Raw genomic sequence first — 6,475 nt, forward strand, 5'->3', positions numbered from 1 at the left:
GGCACTAATGCACTGTTTCCTGGTTTTAAGTTCCGGACTCACTAGAACTCTCAAGTCTCTCTCACACTCAGTTTTCTCTAAAAGCGTGTTATCTAAGCTGTATCTATTTTTGGGGTTGTGTAACCCTATGTTTAACACACTACACTTAGAGATAATGAAGTTCATTTGCCATTTCACAGACCATATGAACAATTTGTTAAGATAATCCTGCAGAATCTCTGCGTCATCTCCTGACCTAATTAGGCATCCTATTTTAGTGTCGTCCGCAAACTTACTAAAATCACTATTTATCCCGTTGCCTAAATTGTTTATGTACATAATGAACAACAAGGGACCCAAAACCGAGCCCTGGGGGACCCCACTAGTAACATGAGACGAATCTAAAGGGCAGTTACAGAAGAGATTTGAGGGAAAAAAAAAAAAAAAGTTCTCACACAGAGTGGAACAAACTAAATGGGGAAACAGTGAGTGCCAAACTATACAAGATTTTAAGAACAAACTGGATGCGGGGAGATACAAAAACGGGTCACTACGAGCATAGCACTCATCCCATAAAATACAACTACTGTAGGTAAATACATATAGTGTGTGCAAAAACTACACACAAATTTAAGAGCAAACTAGAGATGGGACACCACAAACATAGCTCCCCTTCCCATAAGATACAACTAGGTAACTACATTCAAACTCCTCCTCTCTTATGTTCCATGTTTCTGCCCCATACAGTGGTGTTGGCACAACCACTCCTTCATACAATCTCCTCTTAGCATCCATTCCCTAAAATACTCTGCCCATCTTCCTCTTACTGCCATCTCTCCATCTGCACCTTTTACCTTTTCTTCTCTACTTGATTCACCTCCTTTTTCCCTCTTAATTTCTTTCCAAAACACCTTTTTATTACTTTAAAAATTTTCTGTCATACTCTTACTCCATTTCACATCTGCTCTCTTCTTTGCCTCCTTATCTTATCCTTTACTTCTCTTTTCTTTGTACCTCTCATATGATTCTCATGTCCTGTTTTATAACCAATCTGTGAATGCTTGCATCTTATCTTCTGCAACCTTCTTTACTTCCTCATCCCACCACTCACTACCCTTTCTTCTATTCCCTTCTGTCCTCCTTGTTCCACACACCATCTTTGCACACCTTGTGACTCCCTCCTTGAACCATCCCCATTCCTCCTCCACCCCTAGTTCTACTCTATCTTCACTCCCTCCCACTCTCTTCTCATCTTCTTGTACTCCTTCTTTTCTTTCTCATTTAAGGAGTTTACTTTAAGCACCTCCCTACCTTCTGTCCTTTTCCTCTTTCTCCTCTCCACTCTCAACTTACCTTCTACCAAAAAATGATCTGATATTCCCCCCACTCTCTCCCCTTAGAACATGTACATCCAAAACTCTTCCTACTATTTTCCTGGTTACCACTATGTAGTCCATTAATGCTTTATCTACCACCCTTCCATCCACCATCCTCTCTCATGTGTACTTATGCTTGACTTTCTTCCTAAGCACTATATTTGCTATCATCAGCTCTCTTTCTAGACACATCTCCACCATAAACTTTCTACTATGATTTTTTCCTGGAATTCCACACTTCCCAACCACTCCATCTATTGGTTCAGTTCCTACCCAATCATTAAGGTCTCCCAATACCACCACACTGACACCTCTCACCAAACCCTCTATGCAGTCATTTAAATCTATCCAAAAGGACTGGGTATCATTCTCCCTGTAAAAAAAAAAAAAAAAAATACAAATACTAAAGGCTTTTTCCCCCTTACACAGGAGGTAGCCAAAAAGAAAAAGGCATAGAAACCACTCCCACCCATTCCATCCCCTACATACTCTACTACCCTCCACCATCTTACCTCCCTCACATCCTGGCACCTCCTGGGTCAGAAGCAGTGTCTCAGGACACAGCACATCCACAGCAAGGCCGCTTCATTAATTCGGTGACCCCCCCCCCCTCTCCATCCATATATATATATATATATATAAATATATGTTAAAAATGAAAAAATACAAAATAAATATATAAATAAAGCAAAGACATAAGATAGTCTAGGAGTTTTCCAACCAAAACCCTAAGGTTTGTGTCTTTTTATGTGCATGGATGTGGTACAGGTGAGAGTAAAAGGGAAGAGATAGGTAGTATGTTTGTGAGAAGAAAGATGAATATGTTGGCACTGAGTGAAACTAAGTTGAAATGGAGGGACAAGTTTGAGTTTGGGAGTGTTGTTGGGAGGGTGTCAGAAGTGAAGTGAGGAAGAGGGAGAGAAGGGGTGGCTATACTAGTAAGTGAAGAGATAGGTAAACATGTGGTGGAGTGGAAGGATGTTTCTTCAAGGTTAATCAGGATGAAGGTGAAACTGGAAAGGGAGATGTAGGTTTTTGTATGTGCATATGGGCCTGGTAGTGAAAAGAGTGTAGGGAAAAGGTCGTTTCTTTTTGGAATGGAGTTGTGAAAAGGTTAAATAAGAGAATTATAAATTGTCTAAGAGGTTTGATAAGCCCACATAGTATAACATGAGACAATTGGATTCCTTGTGTTACATGTGCACTCAATAACCAAATCAATACAACTACAGGTAAAACTCCACACTATATTATCTATGGGGAAGACAAAATTCTCCTATATGAAATCTTAACTGCAGAACCGAAGCCAGTGTATAATGTAGATGATTACATCTCAAATAGGATACATACATTTCAAACTATACACATGACAGAATATTCACAAGAGATGAAGAAACAACATAAAATAACACACAAAATAGAATTACAAATAGATTTGGTCATGGCCACAATGCATACAATCAGTAGTAAACTTTCACCAAGATACTCTGGTCCATATAGAATAATTGATTTTGCAGGTGGAAACAAACACAAGATCTTACACTTAAAAACTTGGGAAGTGTTAGTTAGACATGCAGATGACTTAAAAAGGACTATGATAGAACTTAATAATGATAACAATTGTGATAATGATGACTGCGAGACAACAACTCTTTTTGATGAAGAAAAACAAGATACCATTCTATACATTCTATTGGGGAAACTTAGTTCTGAAGAATATCAGAAATACATTGATCATATTATGTATGAACTTAATATTAATACCACCAATTTTTACAGATGAAGATTGGAATTATAATACCAATATGTATGGTGTATGCCTGGGATTGGAATCCTGTGAAACCTGGAACCTTGGTAATCATTGTATAAGTATAGTTTTAGATTTTAAAAGAGAGTACAATCTCTTATGATTACCTTAAGAATTTTAAGATCATAAACAAGAATCTATACCTGTATTATGATTTTCTTTTCATGTTCTGTGAAGCATTAAAAAATTCTTAAGAAGCTTCACTAGTTAAGAATATGTCTGTAATGCAGAACTGTCACTACAAAAATATATTCATAAACCAGATAACTCATAGTAACATAGGAAATTCACATTTCCTATTTTTTCCAAACAAAACCAGAGTATCTATTATCTGTCCTGAATTAGGCCCTAAATTAAAAACAGTTGAAAGTCCAATCTTAGTTTCTGACAAATGTGAAATACATGCAGGGACACTCTCCACAATTGCTAACACCCTGAATACAATACATATAACTGATAAAGCCTCACATATATCAACATTACCTCCCCAGGAAAATCACCACCTTTGAATATAAGAAAGTTAAATCCACTGGGGTCAAACATAAACAACTTTTATAATAACTATGGTATATTTCTTTTCATAATTATTCTTTTCTTCTTCTTAATTACTGCTGCCTTAACATCACTGATTGTAATCAGAAGGATAAAGATATTAAAGAGAATTCAACATTTACCAGCATGAGAATTGTAGTGTGCCAGAACCCTGCAAGAGGCTGGTAGAGAAGAGGTAGGTTACCTGTAAATAATAGCCTGAGCGAGCTGCCTGAGTCTGCTTTTTCACTTTGTATAGCTAACAAAATATTGTTTGTAAATAACAGCCCAAGTACACTGCCTGAGTCTGCTTTGTGTAGGTAATAAAATAGCTAGGCTCTGGAGCTTGAAAATATATTTAATTATTGCTGATATGACATTTCTTTGTAACCTACATGAGAATCATGAAGAGACTCGAGATTATTCTAAGTACACAACATTGAACAAAGAATCTGATTGGTGAGAGGGTGGTCGGTGGAGGAGAAAATTTATTTGGTTCATGAATGTAAGATCATGCCCTTTAGGAAGATCTTAAATATAAAGATCATTGGACTAATGGAATCACTATGTCACTGGAAAGCTCACATAGAATCTTGTATATGTGCTCTCAGGAGATTCCTTGGAAAAACTTTGGAGAGTGTGTTGTGTATAAGAATTACTGTAAGTAAGACATAGAAGAAAAGAGAGATCTGACTCACCTTGACAGAAGATTATAACTGGAGAAAGTGAGTTACCATATCAATGAGTGAGGGCTGACACGAGGGTTACACCTACCTAGCCTAACCATACCTAACCTGATTTAAATGAACCAGTTTGAATAGATTGTAATAGTCTTGATATAGTCTCAAGGCTTTGTTTAACATGTAACTAAAACATTTACTGGTATGTAGACTGAGCAATGTGTATGGCTGTGTGTTTAATAATTCACAGCAGGATACATCATGTTCAGTGATATGTAATGTGTACATACTATGAAGGAATGCGACACGTCTATATGTATGATGATCCTTGATCCAATGGTTAGTTTGGTTTTGTCTCATTATAGATTTGAGACATACAATAAGACATGACCATGAGACAGAAGGAGTGAATTAAACTGACAGTAACTGTTCACAAAGGCTCATGAATCCTGGAAGTCCCATCTGTAAATACGATACTGATACCTTCATGGCAAAGTAATTTCTCTTGACCTTGTAGTGAAACAGTTATTGAGGAAACTCCCTTTATTTTACACACACAAAATCAGGAAAACATATCTATCATGAAAGATAATGATCTGTGTTGTTCTGAAGACTTACCAAAGAAATTCTGATGAGATACAAAAGCACATAACATGGGGAAAAAATTCTACACAGGTAAGACCAGTCTGTGACATGGAGCTTATGAGTCGTATCGTATGTTGTCCTAGGTGATATGATGCTCATTGTCTCTTAACACACTATAACCATTTTAAAACTTATCACAATCACCTCTCACAGACACTATTGATTATTATTATATCATGCTCCTATGATATATCCACAACAACAAGGAGTCATACAAGTAACAATGTGCCTTGGCCTTGGGCCTTATAATTAATGAATAACGATTACCAACGTTAATAAAACACGTAGTTTAATGAATAACATTAAAATCAATCGACTTAATAATCGTAATTCACCAGTTTCAATTTCATATTGTAAACGTAATAGGAAACCACACCTTATTAGTAAAGCTTAACCATAACAAAGCACTAAATAAAGTTTGCGAACGTCATATGATAATTTAAAATTTGTAACATTAAGTCTACAATAAAAGAAACGAATAACATTCCAGAGGTAACTGCCAAATCTTTGTAAGCGTGTTTCGTAAATATATTTGGACTAATTAACTAACCAGGCTCCAATGTTTACCAACAAGTTCACTATCAGCGAGACAAACAAGAAAGTGTTTTCACAGACGATCACATATGTGCATACTATATTCATGATCACAAATTTCAATATACTAGATAACAGAACAACTTTTCGACGCACAAAATCCTACACAAAATATCACGCTGGTACGTAGATACTGTTTGTTCAGCACTGTGATAGAGCCTGAAACCATATTTAATATTATGCTCAGTCATAACTTGTTGCATTGTGTGTAAATATATATACATACATATATATAAATATATATATAAATATATATATAATATATATATATATATATATATATATATATATATATATATATATATATATATATATATATATATATATATATAATATATATATATATACATATTATATGTATATATATATATATATATATATATATATATATATATATATATATATATATATATACACATATATATACATATTATATATATATATATATATATATATGTATATGATATTATATATATATATATCTATATGTATATATGTATATTTGTATACATATATATACATACATGTAAATATATATATATATATATATATATATATATATATATATATATATATATATATATATAATTATATATATACATATATATACATATATACATATATATATATATATATATATATATATACATATATATATATATATATATATATATATATGTATACATATATATGTATATACATATATATATATACATATATATACATATATGTATATATACATATCTATCTATCTATCTATCTATATATATATATGTATATATATATACATATATGTATATATATATAATATATATATATATATATATTATATATATATATATATATATATATATATATATATA

At 33.3% G+C, this 6,475-nt stretch overlaps 1 protein-coding gene across 4 annotated transcripts in view; it reads right to left on the minus strand.

Moving 5' to 3' along the window:
* The window catches only part of LOC143040325 (proton-coupled folate transporter-like), a 37,157-nt gene extending 31,423 nt beyond the window's left edge, over positions 1–5,734 (minus strand). The window contains exon 1 of one of the 4 annotated variants that reach the window (XM_076211246.1): positions 5,709–5,734. The gene's annotated coding sequence lies outside the window, so the exon portion shown is untranslated. The other 3 variants (XM_076211245.1, XM_076211247.1, XM_076211248.1) reach the window with 3 other exon arrangements.
* Positions 5,735–6,475: the final 741 nt, after the last annotated feature.

The sequence above is a fragment of the Oratosquilla oratoria genome, chromosome 28, assembly GCF_046742065.1.
Source record: "Oratosquilla oratoria isolate Oo_2021 chromosome 28, ASM4674206v1, whole genome shotgun sequence".
NCBI lineage: Eukaryota > Metazoa > Arthropoda > Malacostraca > Stomatopoda > Squillidae > Oratosquilla > Oratosquilla oratoria.